Source organism: Harmonia axyridis, chromosome 7 (genome assembly GCF_914767665.1).
Source record: "Harmonia axyridis chromosome 7, icHarAxyr1.1, whole genome shotgun sequence".
NCBI classification, from domain to species: Eukaryota; Metazoa; Arthropoda; class Insecta; order Coleoptera; family Coccinellidae; genus Harmonia; species Harmonia axyridis.
In genome coordinates, this window is record NC_059507.1 from 22,371,622 (window position 1) to 22,387,420 (window position 15,799).

Here is a 15,799-nt window from a genome sequence, read left to right on the forward strand (position 1 = left end):
TACATTGTGCTTATGAATGATTTTTGTTTTTTCTCCTGGTATTGTAATTATTTCCTTTTGAATTATCTTATGGAACATTTATTTCAGAAATCTTAATTAAGTTAATATCACATACAGGTCATACCTCATGTACCTCCGTGATGAAATAAACTTTATTATTATTATTATTATTATCTATCGCCGAAGATTCACATAATAGATTAATCTGAATTCATATCCAACTAATTCTCGGCCCTGTAGAGCTTATAGTTTTTCGACATGGTTTCATATAGCGATCAATTTCTGAAGCTCTTCTGTTCATCTACCGAATCCTGAACGGCACACGCCACTGGTGGCAATCTAGTGCCGAACTTGCGTGATAAATTATGGCCGTTAATATGTGCGTAAGTGAATATCGGCACAATCGAATATAATTATTTCAGATTTCGAACGGAATATTAACCGGTCCAAATTCATTATGCAAATTGATGGGCAACCGAACATAATTGAAAATGTGCCTGCGGAAGCCTGAAATTGATGCGGCGCTATAATTTCAATTTTTTCAAGGGTTAAATATAGGGTGATATTGATTTCCTTCCGGCTTCCAAAAATTTCGGTATAGCATCGGGGTGATTTAATCCACGCCACTTTGTTGTGCTTCCGCGAGTATCCGTGTCGGCGGTGAATTAAATTTCGTAAATTGCTGGTCGAAAATTTGGGTATACGGGACGGCCAAAAGAGGAGTTTCTTACGTCGAGTGGTTGTAGACTCTTGAAAGGGGTTTATACCGTTTCAGCGATCAGTTCAAGAATAAGAACTCTTTATTTTACGCAAGAGACCATCGATTTATATAAGGTTTTCACTATTATTCATTTTGAAGAGTTCGTCATTGCGGAAAGTACTTATTTACGATTTTTTTTTAAATGGAAAACAAAGAATCAAATGAATTTTTTATTGAAGAATAAATATATGAATGTGGGATCCGAATTCTTAACATCCAACTGAATGATACGCTACTGACTTGACGAAAAGAAAACTACACGATCGATCCTAAAACGGTTGACCATGCAGTTTTATCTATATAGGGAGACGTAAGGGGAAGAGGTACTTGAGACTTAAGACTGAGACTGGAGTACGACACATACGAACGAGGGTGGTATTCGACGTTAGAGAATAGACAGACATAGTAAGAATTCGACGTGATAGACGCAAATGATTCGACGTAAAATATATTAGACGCAGCTAGTAAGATAATTCGACGTTAGATATAGACGGATCTAATCGAATAATCAGACAATAGACGAAAGTTCAGTGGCTGTACATTCAATTGGCGTTCAGTACTGTACAAAGTGTAAATAAACAATAGTTAAGTACCGGCGGCCTTTTTATAAAAACCCCTAGACAACGATATAAAAACCCTACATGAATGATACACCTTTCCGAACAAACATTTAGTTTTTTATGAATTTTTACATAAAAAATGTCAAAAGGCTGAGTAAACTTTTCTTCTAAAATTAAAAATTGAGACATACAAATATATTTGGAATTCTTGCATGTAGTTGAAAATGATAGTGAATCAGAGGAATGTTTGAGAATGCTTCACTCATTCTGAAAAGTGGCGGGATCTCAAAAATGCTGAGGAGAAAGGAATAGTTAAACTTTGGCCGATCACGAGAATGACACGTGATATAAACCCCTCTTAACGTGATTTTGAATGTGGATTGCAATTGATAATATTGTAAGAATTTCTTGCCAAAAAGCGTATCTTATGCAGAATTGAAGGTACGTCCATACTTCACTATCTATATGCGGGTGTTGAATTTTGGTATTTTCTTTGAAATTTTGTCCGATCCATGAAGTTCTATGAAGTTTTTTTGACTTATACACAACTGATTGAAATAAAATTTCCAAATAAAAACTGATGGCCACTCAACACAAATTTTTTCTGAGATGATTTGACTTTTGGGCGACCATATTCCTTCGTTTTGGAAAAACCTTTATCAGGTTTTCTAGTGAAATTCCTGTGAATTTTTGATGTTCTCAATTCATATTTCATAGACCGTTCACAGAAATTACAGGTCCAAGGGGGAAATGAAATGGCATCCCTGGCGCTTTCACCATTTTGAGTCGGATTCTTACAAAATGGCGAATTACAAATTCATAGTCTTTGTATTTCTTCACCCATTACAAAATGGATTATGTCTTCATCGCATGTTAATTTTCTTATATTCATTAAAAGTTTTAGGTAACAGTTATCTGCTTATCACAGGCAATTGGATAGCTCGGCACTTTGGACGTAAACGGGTCCACACAGCATAAGTTTTGATTAAAATGCATTGGAGCTTTCTTTGTTCCGTAAAAGTTAAATTTTTGTTAATCGGAAAGGAAAAAACACCTGATATTTTCCCCAAATAAAGGGTATAAGTAGCAAAAATATATTTTCTCTATTTCAGTATCGTGATGAGTTCATTACTGTTTTAGAAACAGTGCTGTTATTAACTCATTATAGCTTTGTTTTCCTGCCAACGTTCTGTTCTGATTATCCATATATTACTGTTCTCCTTTTGTTTTTTTTCCAGGAAAATTGGAGGACAAATCCTAATATTTTTTCACAAAACATGAAATTCGACTTCGAATCATTATCGATGTTGCCAAATATAATAATGCCTTCGTGCTTACGGTGTTTGGCGGCAAGAATCGATAGTACGATTCATGGCGTGGCCAGTATATTTTTCGGGGATTCAAGAACGTATTCCATTAATCCAGAGGGTGGACCCTTCAAAGGGAGATTTATTACGGAAGCGATCCATGGAAAGAAATTGCCGGTCTGAAAGTCAAATTATACGAAATCAACCTGATGGATTGTTTGCATGCTATAACAGCGTCGATGGATGAAAATCCGCGCCTTTCCAATGTTACGAATTCGCCTGTTTCAATTCATTATTGCCAAATCACAAACATTGTGTCTAAATAATGAACGTGATTGCAAAAGGTATAAAGTTTTTTCACCAAACATGGCAGAAATTTTCAATCAATCAAAGGTAGTAATTGACCCAAATTAAAAAAAGAAAATACTACCGCACTCTGCTTGCCATATATTCCATCAAATGACCGATTTCTTCCCGAGGTATTGCATCCCCATAATTCATACCAGAAAGCATCTAGTGTTTGGCTTATTGTTTCAATCTTTTATCCATTACTTTCTACACATGTTCGATAGATTCAATAATAATAATAAAATTTATTTCAAAGTATGTCTCATAAACAGTCCTAAGATCAATCATGGGCATGAGTTGAAATATCGTCGATTCAAATTGAGACTATCCATCGAAATAGTCTTTCAGACAGTAGACTTCCATCTCAACCAGCAAATTCTTGACCCCTCCTCTTGAACAAGCTCATGGTTGAGCATGTTTTCACATCATCTGGAAGTTTGTTGAAAAATCTTCTACCTGCATCATTTGGATGAGTTTCTGTTATGTGTAGTCTATGTTTGGGATAACTGATGTTAACTTTTCTGGTATTATAATTGTGAAAAGATATCACTCAGGGAACAAGTTTTTGTTTTTGAAAATGTACATTATTGTCTCAAGAATGTTCAGCCCATATATTGTTAATATACCATTATTTTTGAAGATGTCTGTGCAACTCTATGTACATTCCACTCTAAACATCGCTCTCATCACACTCTTCTGAATTCAAACAGTTTCAATATATCATAGTGGCCTCCCCATACAATAATACCAAATCCCATGAGGCTTTCAAAGTTGGTAAAATACATGATTTTCATTGATTCTTCATTCACATATTTTTATATAACTCTCATCGAGTATGCTACTGAGTTAAGTTTATTCCCCAGTTTTTCAATGTGTTCGGCCCATACAAGATTTTCTTGTAAAGTGATTCCTAGGAATTGTGTGGAATTTTCTGATTTTATGTCTTGATGTGATAGTGTGATATTGTTAGGGGTCTCAATCTGTTGCTGTATAGTTCGAAACAAGATAACATTAGTTTTGTCAGCATTCATACTCAATTCTTTATCTGAAAACCATTCTTCCAACTGCCGAAATGGACTAGAAGCCTCAGCTATCATATCAGGATAGCTAGCATTTGCAACTAATATATTTTTGTCATCTGCATAACTTGTGATCTGACATGCACATCATGATTGTACAATCCCAACTACATCGTTCACATATACAATAAACAGCAATGGCCCCAGTATGCTACCCTGTGGTACTCCTATATGATTTGATCTGGGTATTCATATTGCCTTGGTTGAACTGAGACTTGCTTGCATAAACAATAGCATCTCATACCATAGAATATGATGCACATGCCGCTCAACAGAAAACTGTACATTGTGAGGTTTTCTACGTCTACATCTACCCATCATACAACCATCATACTTTCTCAACCATAGATTTTGTAACTGAAGACCACTACATGCCATTGTATGCTCCAAACCCGAAACGTTGCTGTAGATGACAAACCATCTGCAGAAGTATAAGATATGCTCGACATGAATGTAAGCCAAAATCCCCTATTCGACGCTAAATTGTACGAGTTGCTAGAAGTCCTTCATTTCGAAAATATTGATCGGCTAATGATCTTCTATTCGTGAATCGGCTTCTTAGTGGCATTAATCGAATATTGCAGTCCAAGATCGCATTTCTCTGCTCTGGCTATCCACCCTGTCTACGACGCTCTTGACCTCCTCTAGACCATGCTTCACAACACCTCACTATGGAGGATTGGTTACGGTTAAGAAGATCAGCAATTACTTTGAAAGGAATACCACATAATCCAATAATGGAGCACTTCTGTGGAATTTACTCAATTCTCGATAATTTACACGTTTTCGCACTCTAGTCACTATCGCCTCCACAAAAGGCAAAGAAGAATACTATTATAAAAAAGAAAACAATTACAGTACCAAAATCGGCTGCATCTCAAGAGATGCAGGTATTTCTCAAGAGAAATACCAGGTAATTTCGTTTGTAGGACGAGTAGAACGTCAATTTTTTATGGTTACTAGATTTATTCGATTTTGTAGGAAATTTCAATCCAATATCCTTTAATTAGCTGAAAATTTCGGTGGAAATTCCACACATGTGATTTTTAACCAATCAGAACTTGTATTTCTCACAGATCACCATCGCAACGGATGAATTTTAGTGGAAATTTTTTCCTCGTGGGTACCCAACAGCGAATCATACTGGAAATTTATTGACTTTTATAATGACAGAATATTTTTTTTAACAATCTAATTTTTATTTGTTCATATGATAATTTTTATTCATTTCAACTACAAGCTTAGATGTTTTCTAAATTTCTTGGACCATTATGATTAATGTTTATATTAAAAACGCAATTATTGCAATTATTTATTTCGCGAAATATTTATCTGTGTGTAATTCCCATGCCAATTCAAGTTGAATATCTTGTGAAGGAAAGGTGTTGTGAGAGAAAAATTTGAACCTGTATCTCATTAACGAAGCGTTTTCGGACTCATGTTATAGGGCTTCTTTTCTTGAAATGATCCGAGAAATCTGTCATTTTCATTTGTACCTTCAGGGAACAGCCTGTAGATATAGTGAATTCAAAACTGATGTCTTCACAAACAAATTGCAATTTGAATGAAACACAATAAATTGTACAACACAGCCCAGACAATTTTTCGATGCGAATTACTCAGTTCAGTTCTTTGATAACTACTAATTGAAATTTAGTGACGAGAATGATACAAAAAACGGGTAAGGGTATGTCGATGACTAATGCAAAAATCACAGATGGCAAATAAGGGGCGATGCCGGGAAAGCGGATAGATAAAGGAAAATAATAAACCTCGGACGAAGACGAGCTCGTAGTGCAATAGAAGTACTCATCTTGAAAGCGATATTAAACTCATAAACCGTAAAGGTGTCCGATTTTTTTACTGGCGTGTCGATCTCAAAGGAAAGTAAAATGATTATTATTGGTTCATTTTGTGTAGGAATTTTCGTTCTTTGTCTTTGCGAGATTTCTGAAATTTTATACTTTAAGAATCTTAGGGGGGTAATTACCCCCAGTACCCCCTCTATCTGTACGTCCTTGTTTCAAAATTATAGACCATTGCGCAAAACGATACCACGACGTTCTCATATAAAATAAGCGCGCAAAAACATGTCCGACATCGCCACCATAAAAAACTTATCGCCTATCAAACAACATCACACAAACATCCCAGACATGAAAGCGAACTGATTTTCGCAAAAGCGGGGGGACTCGGCAACCGTGCCGATAACTGTTTACGCTCCCCGAGGAATCTCTTTACGATCTCCCAGGAACCCCATTGCAGCAGCTTCCGACAACTGAGAGAGAACGTACACCGGAATTTCTGAATGAGTTATCAGGGGGTGTAATAAACTTGCGCCGAGTTATCTGCGAAGGTCCGAGTGCTATTCACGAGAGTGATACGGGATGGAATTGCCGGGGCCCCGATTGAATTAGGCCCCACTCAAGGAATGGGACACGTCGTCCAGGTGAAGTTGTCAAGTCGAAATGATCGGATCATATCTTGGATCCTTCTTAAGGCCGCTCAAAGAGAATTAAATTCGCCTGATGAGGTACGTAGGAGATGGCTGGATCCTCTCTCCTGAGTGTAATGGATGGGAGAGAAAAAAAAAGGTGGAAGAGGAGAGAGAATCCGATAAATTTTCTGAGGGTCTGAGGATCGGAGCCGGGAGAAATATCGAGTTTAATCAAGGGCTTGTATATGATTTTTTTTCTCGAGGAGGTGAGAGGCTTGATAAGGATACAAGTCTTTCGATTTATATACGAATGGTAGGTAATTCTGGAAGGTGTGTTGCGAATGAGATCAGGTTGTGAAGAAATTAGGTTTGTATTCACAAGCGTGAGAAAGGCATTTCTGCATTTCCATTCAATTCGGATGGAACGAACGAAGTGTGAATTATATTCAGAGCTGAGGTGAATCCCACATCATGACTATTACATATACCTAAACATACCAGGATTTCAATCAAAATCCTCAATAAAAACAAAAAGTGATCAAGACCCCGATGTCCAGGATGAATTGAATCACTTGAGACAAACCTTCTTATACAATGGTTATAGATCGAAAAAAACGAACGAGTAAAAAGATCACAACGTAAGCCATAAAAAACAGGGCTCCAGAAATAGTTTCCAAAGGAAACTCATCAGTCACCGACAAAATATATGTTAACATCTTATTCTCTAGGACAAAAATTATCTCAATATCGAGAGCTACTACTTGGAATGAATATGAAAGTCATCGATATAAACAAAACATTCGAATAACATCCACAGAAGATATAAAACACTAATAGGGCACATCGAATAGGTACCAGCAATAGAGAATATTCTCAGAAGAGGAGAGAATGAACCCTATAGCTTCGCTTCTTTCTGGTACTTATGTACAATGGTGAGCAAATGATGAGCTGTATTAGTTTGAGCATTATATTGCTGGATAACTGGATCATGATATTCATTGAATTCGATAAAAAATTCTTCAGCATTTGCTTGAACATTCAGAGTTTACTGCAACGGTGATGCCGCTGTGGAATAAGAAAGTCACAATGATGTCTCTAGATGAAACTACACAATGAAGGGATTTTTGATGAAATAACGGAAGGTGATTAGTTTTTCAGTAAAGGCAATTAATCTTGGAAGGAAGATCATGCATCACTTCATTGGCTTATGCAGATTCAGAAAGCAACTAATGAGAATATGGTTAACAGAAACTGACAAATGCAAATTCTCTGAGGCGGAGGAAGGAACTTCTGATCACCTGGTCACAAAATATCTCGTCATTGTACACCAATGACAAAAAAAGGTTTGGACAAGAAACTTGTGTTAATGTAGATGCAACCCCCTTGAAACCATCTCAGATAGAAGAGTTTATTATGTTTGCTACAAAGCACTGAAGGAAAAACCATTCCCGAGCTGATACTAAAGTAAGCATCAATGATGTTCATTGAAAAATCTAAAAAAAATTAACTAATTGTCGATATGACACTTCAAATTCAGGAATCTTTCGTTTTTCTGAATGAATATAGCAAAATTGTGTGATTAGAAGAGCTGTTGCAATAATGAAAGAGAATAATTCATTGCCTAAAAATTCCAGAAAATTAAAAAAAAATCTTTTAATGATTACCCGATGCATCTAACTGGAGAGGCTACTGATTTTGGAGCACATCAGCATCTTTGATGGCCAAGATAGGTGTTCATAAAAACGGCATGAAACGCTATGGTGATTTTTAACCTAAAGTACGTGGCTTCCTACTTTTTTTCGATATTCTGTTTGAAATTTCTATGGCTCTGACGTCGCTACTAACACCTAATTTTGCGCAAAGCTCGATATAGTTAGTCACTTCCTGTAAACACCCCCTGAATTTCAACTTGATTGGTTCTCTAGCCACGGAAATATCAAATAATTTAATTTCAACGTGGAATTTAGCGAGAGACCTTAAATTGCTACATTCAAATACATTTCGATCAGATCTATAGTTTCAGAATAGAAACGCAAACTTTCAAACGCCTATATTTATGGAACCCCTAGTTGGATTTTATCCATTCATCAACTCAATCGCGACATCCGAGATTCAAACCTTCCCTTCGAATTTCAAGGTACTAGGTTCTTCCGTTCGAAATTTCTTTAAGCCGGTTACGTCATCAGTGACGTCAGAAAACGCCACCGGCTTAAAATTCGGAAATTACAGACGGCGAGCGATCGGTTCGTTTAACGAGCTCTCAAAAATTCTCTCAGACCGTCAGTCTTCCGAGATCAATCCTACCAACCCCTGAACGGCCTGAATGCCAACCTAACAGACAACAATCCCCCGTTTCCGCCACATTATCCGTCCGGAATCCGAGTCGACATAATCGACAAACAGAAATCCACCGGATCCAATAATACACCACTCAAAAATCCAAACCCCAGGCAAAGACGTGACGCCGTCTTTTATGTGATCGCCAGAAGTAGGAGAGAGAGAGCTTAACACCGAATTCTAAGGGGGTTAGAGGCCCTCCGAGCCTCGAATTCCACGGGAGAAACACGGAAAATATTTAATAATTCGCGATCGTTCGAAGGATCTCAAAGAGCTGGGGTGTCTGCTGTTTGAAGTGGCTGCTGCCGGGTGGTTTCTAAGGTGATTCGTGACAGGATGCCTCTCATTCGACACGGGGTCGGCTGGTTCAAGGGGCGAGTTCAAATTTAAGTGATTTTAAGGGGGTTTGGGAGGTTTAATTATGGGGACGAGGGGGTGGTATCGATGCTTGGGACTCGAGTTAGGCTTGTTATACGCCCGTTTTGTATCTGCGATTACCTACTTTTAATTCGTTCTCTTTTGTTGGCACGATTTATGGAAATTGGAAATTAAACAGAAGGAATTTAAGGGCAGTAGGTACGATATCTGGGTCTCTTCGATTAGTTTATATCGATTATTTGAAGATGTTGTTAATTTTACAAGTATCACTATGTATGTTATTAGGCTCAGTTAAGAAATTGTTGAGAACTGAAAATTCCTCAACAGTTGTAGATATTTGCGACCTCTGATGCTATTCGTATTAACTGGTTATTATTAAGAAATGAAAGATCAGTAGAAGTGTTGGAAAGTGTTCAGCAAGATAAGAAGTAGTGGACACAAGCTAACAGATAATTTATTCAATTGTTCATTTATTACACCATTCAATAGCAATTACAGAATGGGTAAGAAAATTACAAGAAATGAAACCTTATCAAACTAAATACATTCCATGTGAAAAATAAAAAAACAAAAGAAAATCGAAGCCAAGTGCGAGCTATGCAATGATTATACAAAAAAAAATAATGAGAAATGCCCACACCTAGCTTCACATTCTGTAATTTAAATCAGACTATGATCCAAGAATAGTCCTCCTTATAACAGATGGTCTACTATCGAAGAGAGTACATTAGTACATGGAAAAGGAAGGTAAAAGGTAGTCGAAACACGTACGGGCAATCTTGGCACATGTAAATTAATCAGAGAAAGTAAGAAAAGACAATCAATCCCTGAGCAAAGAATTTTCTGAAGAAATACTAGACCCATATAGGTGCGACGCCTATCTAGACTATCGACCTCAAATCTGCTCATCAGCCGTTCATGTGCTAAACCACGGTTAGGGTAGATTCCATCAAGTCTGAAACTAACCTACTTCAAAACTTGCCTCTGTTTCCAAACCAGAAATGTGAACACCGTATCCCGGGTTCCCGACAACGCACGCGTACTCAAACTTTGACCTCGCGAGAGCGTTAAACAAAACGAAGTGGGTTCCAGAATCGATTAGCCATTTAGACCTCCTCATCAGAAAATCCACATGACATAACCAGACGCATGTGGGGTGTGAAAGTCAATCTCGAGTCAAACACAACACCCAAATCTTTATACTCAGCCACCCTGGACAGAACGTGACCCTCAATATTATACTGAAATTCAAATTGTGCCATCCTCCGACTAAATGAAATTAAGCAACATTCATTTATGTTGAGAGGAAGTGAATTTCTTGCACACCAACGATTCAACCCATCAATATCACCCTGAAGTTCCTAACAATCCTCAACTGACAGAATCCGCCGAAACAACTTGCAGTCGTCCACGTAAAGTAGACAATCACTCCTCAGGAAACGGCAACTGTCATTGATGAAGATGACAAATAAAAGGAGACCCAACACCGACCCCTGAAGATCACCAGATGATGCCACAAACTTCGCTGAAGTGCATCCGAAGTACTGAACCCACAGCGTCCTGTTGGTAAGGTACGACTCCAGAAAAATAATGAAATGAAAATATGTTTAAGATATCTCTGCCTCATAGGCAGATGACCAAGCATTTTGTAAGAGTGTTCAGGGGTATCTTAATAAAAACCTCAAAGGGGGGTACACTTCATTTACTAGCAAATCTAGCTGTGGAAATTGAAATCATATGGTCTTTGGTGACTAGAAGTGTGATGCAATAATACATCTTGCTAAATGCAATAAAGTGGCTTTGCTGTGGATATTAAGATATAAAGTTTATCAAGAGTTATCTTCTGTGGAAATAAAAAAACACTATGGGGCAGCTGTTCAACTATGTGAGCTCGGGAATAAATGATCCGTCTGGGGAAATACAGCCAGGCTTGCTCAAACGAAACAATTCGTGGAATTTTCCTCATCATCAAAGAAGTGTATGTAGAAGCAACAAGCTTAGCTGTTGTAAATTTATTGACAGGACACTGTAGACAGAAGCACCTTCAAAACCGAATGGCTCTGTCAACAGGTCAAAATTAGATTATGAAAATCGAACGTTGAATCAGGTGAACTCATATTGTGCAAATGTGCAGAACTATCCCATCTAAGAAGCAAACCTTGGCAAGCTAAACTGCATCCTCAAAAACCGAACGCCAAGGTTGAATTGAACATTGACATATTTGACAATATGAAAGATCTCGTTAGGAGTTGTAGGACAATGTATAAAATCAAACTAATCGAATTTCTTAAAGGATAGATTCTAGCGAATCTAGTTCAATGAAAATCCTTGCAAGCGACACTTGATTTTTTTTAGGCTCCAATATGTCTTGTTATTGTGGATATCCAATACCAGGAATAAAGATTGAATCCCATCAATATAATAAAGAAAATTGATGTGGTAATTTAAGAATTTCCTTTACCAACATCACTTTGAGGAAAGGAGATACACGTAGGCGTGTTGGAAATGACATTGTCAGATATAATATTGCCTCTGATTCGGTAAAGATTATCTGATTTCTCACACACAATGATATTACATCATAACCTACTGATTTCCAGCTTAGAATATAGTGAGGAGTTAGAGGTGTGTTATCCTCTCCAGAATAACGGAAACTGATCCCATGTACCTTTTAATTTCAGTAGGCTCATTGCATACTCGGACATCATACTCTCAAACGAGTAATTATAATTGATGGTCCCCTCCGGCTAGCGTGGGAGGATCGATCCGTTTTTTAATTATGCATGATTAAGGGGTCCATCAATCTCCTCAACTTCCGTTTAAGCTTGTTGGGCCCTGAATATAATCATCACCCCCCTGATTATTTGGTTTGCTGGAAAGGAAATTGTTGGTTCTATGTAAAATTAACAGTGCGTTCAGAAATGCTAGCGTAGGAATATCGTTATGGAATCCGAAACAGAATAGCTCTCATACCTTCAGCTTTTAAATCCCTTTGGTAATAATTCAAAGTGGAGTGGATCTTTGGGGATATGATTTATCTGATGGTGCAACGTTTGAACCAGACGTCTTTGTTGCGATATAAGAATGAGTTGTTGCTCGCATGTTGGGTTGAGAAGAAGGGAATGTTTTTATTATGGTTGATACTCTACACTCATTTTGGATGGCAGGCATTATTAAATTCGTGGAAATTCAGTATTTTGACCAATTCAAGTCACAGAGTCACAAATGGTAGTGCATACACTGAACAAAAATTATTCATTGTGAAATGTTTTATTTCAATATAATGCTTAGACCTTGCCATTATACAGGGTGTCCCGTAAAGACCACGTCGAACAAAGGGATAATGTAGATCAAAGGATAACCCACCTGCTATGACAAAATTCCTATAATAAAAGTCTTACCATTCTCGAGATATTTTTTTTTTGTTGAAAATAATGAATTTTTGCCCCTTTCAATACCGTACCCATTTGGATAAAAGCAGCCATATCTTTTTTTTTGTGAATAACAAATGACTTGTGTGATTCCTCTTTGAAACCACTATAAAATAGACAATTTATTGGTGTAATGTGCAGCAGTAGCTCGGTACATTTTTTTTCCACTACGATGGGCTAAACTTCATGAACAAAATAATCCACTACCAAAATTTCCAATAAAAATATTTCTCATAGCCCCCCTTTAATATTTTCGGAGGATGTTTTTAATATAAATGTTGAAATAATTCTTCAGCAATATTTTACTGAAAAAATTAACCAGAAAGATGTTAAATTGCACAGACCGTAAGGGCAAAACTATTGAAAGGGGCAAAAATTCATTATTTTCAAAAAAAAAATATCTCGAAAACGGTAAGACTTTTATTATAGGAATTTTGTCATAGCAGGTGGGTTATCCTTTGATTTACATTCTCCCTCGGTTTGACGTGGTCTCTACGGGACACCCTGTATGTAGATTACAAAATTTATCCATTTATTCATCCGTACTAGCAAAAAATTGTAACAAATTTGAATGTTTTCCGCGTGATGTCTTACAAGACTCAATGCTTGTGAGGTTATTTTCAATGGCAAATCTCGGGCAATATATCACCAATAACTTGACGAATGTTGGTTTTCAGATCGTCGAAAGTCTGAGGACTATCAGCATGGAAACGATTCTTCGCAACTCCACAAAAACATCCACAGGATCTTGGTGGCCAATTGACATCATCAAAACGGGAAATTACGCGTTCTGGGAATTTTTCTTGAAATGAAGCCCAAATAGGTGTGTTATGTGGCTTGTCATCTTGCTGGAACGACATCTTTTTCAATTACATATACTAACTGACAGGAGAACTGCAACACCCAGAAGGGGCTGTTCAAATTTGGAATTTTTTTGGTAAACATAGCATAGCAAAGAGTAAATGATTGGAGAAATTGATAATTTGGAGAACAAACCGAAGGGTTTACAATTTTTTTCTTGAATTTGTTAATGATGTGTTTGTCTACCGCGATTATCCATACTCTCCCTAACAGGTTTCAGCATTGATTTAATAAGATGGTGTATTTCTTCTTGAGAGATACTATCCCAAGCTACCTGTACTACATGTCTCAAAGCCGCCAAAGTCCGTGGAGGGTGTGATAAGTTTCCAAGCCTTGGATGTCAACATGGGCGACGAAAGTGACGACGTATCTGAGACGAGCTCTCAAAAACAAAGTTATATCGATGTTAATATCGCGAATAAAACTGAAAAAGGCTTTTCATGCTGCTCAAGAAAGTGCGGTATAGTGATTTGTGCATTCTGTGAAAAAATTATGCATAAATCTTGTGCTAAAAAGATGGAACACATAAAATTTATTGATGGGTTTCATATGAACTGTTGTAACTCCGAAGAAACTATAGAGATATCGCTTCGAAAATCAGAGGAAGAGACAGTGAGTAGTTTGGGTTTCCTCGAAAGAAAATTACTAGAGACTAAAAATCAATTTCTCGTTCAACTATTAGAATCAGCGAATGAAAAAAATGAAATTCTTAAATTGAATAACGCCTTACTCCTTCAAAGAATACAGGATATCGAACTGAAAACAAATGTACCGCAGAAAAACGCGAATAATTATCATGAACCTGTTGATAACAATTTCCATCATAAGGTTGCTATACCAGTTATCAAAATCGACAATTTGACAGATTGTTCACCGGCAGCTGTAACTAATGATCCCAGAAATATGATGCTGACAGAGAATATTCCTTCAGCCAGTTCCGCAACAGGAAATCCTCCAAGCAAAAGTAGTAAAAGGAAAATATCCAATTTATCAAACCAAGCATTATCATATAAAAATGATCATGGTATGCAATTGGATCAGACTGTGAATTCTCATATTGAAAAACCAATTGAACAAATTAAAGAACCAGAAAAATTATCATGGACTCAGGTAGTAAAGAAAAAACCTGTAAAACAAAAACCAAAATCCAGCCTGTTATGTACTGGATCGAGACAGGTAAATCCTGAATCCAAAATCAAAGGTGCACAAAGAAGAAAATGGTTATACGTTGGGAAAATATATGGACCCCATGTGACAGAGGATGACGTGAAAGAATTTCTGAAGGATTCTACAAATCAAAATAATTTTGAAGTAAGGAAACTTCCCACAAGAGGCAATAATTCTGCCTTTAGTGTAGGCGTACCCTCGGACGCCCTATATTTGGAATTGTCAAAGCCGGCATTATGGCCGAGTGGAGTAGTTTTGAGAGAATTCAACTTCAGAAATTTTTTTCGGAAGGATCCGATCTCAGATGCCATCGTGAAGTAACGGACAATACAAAAATCATAGATATATTAGTTCATTGATTTATTTTTTTGTAAAGAATTTGTGACTTGTTTTCATTTTGTAATGTATACATACAATTCTGGAAATAAATACCTATTATTATTATTATTATTATTATTATCCATGATGTCCCAAATATACTCATACATATGGGCGAATGATCTAGGCGGCCATGGCAAAGAGATTCACATGGGTCGCTTTGAAAAAGTTTAAACTAACTCTGGCAACATGAGGTCAAGCATTATCCTGCTGAAATATTGGATTCCAGAGCTGGTTTATGTAAGGGAGAACATATGGCTCCACTATTTCTTGAAGGTAAAGAAGCGGTATCATGTTATCTTGAATAAAGACCAAATGTGACCTACTTGCATGTGCAATAGCACCCCATAACATATCGCCTACTGTCCGGTGTACATGACGCTCAACATCAAACTGAGGTTCAGGTCTTTCTCCCCGACGTCGTCTTCTTTGGTCATCATGTGCACCCAAGGAGAATCAAGATAAATCAGAAAGTCTTTTCTGATGAATCTCGTTTCTCCTTGGCTCCATAAGGTCGTCCGACCTGATGCCATTCCACATTCCAATGTTGACGTTGGTTTGTTGTAAAATTTAAAAACTTGCAAAAATGCCTGTGGCTTCCGGACCACGACATGGATAACCCAGTAGAATCATCAACTTGATATCATTGATCCAATGTACTTTTTCGTCAATATAATGATACATATTCCTTTTCTTAACGTATTGCCCTATTCATTCATTATCAAATTCTGAAATTGATTTCGAGTGTTCGTTGTT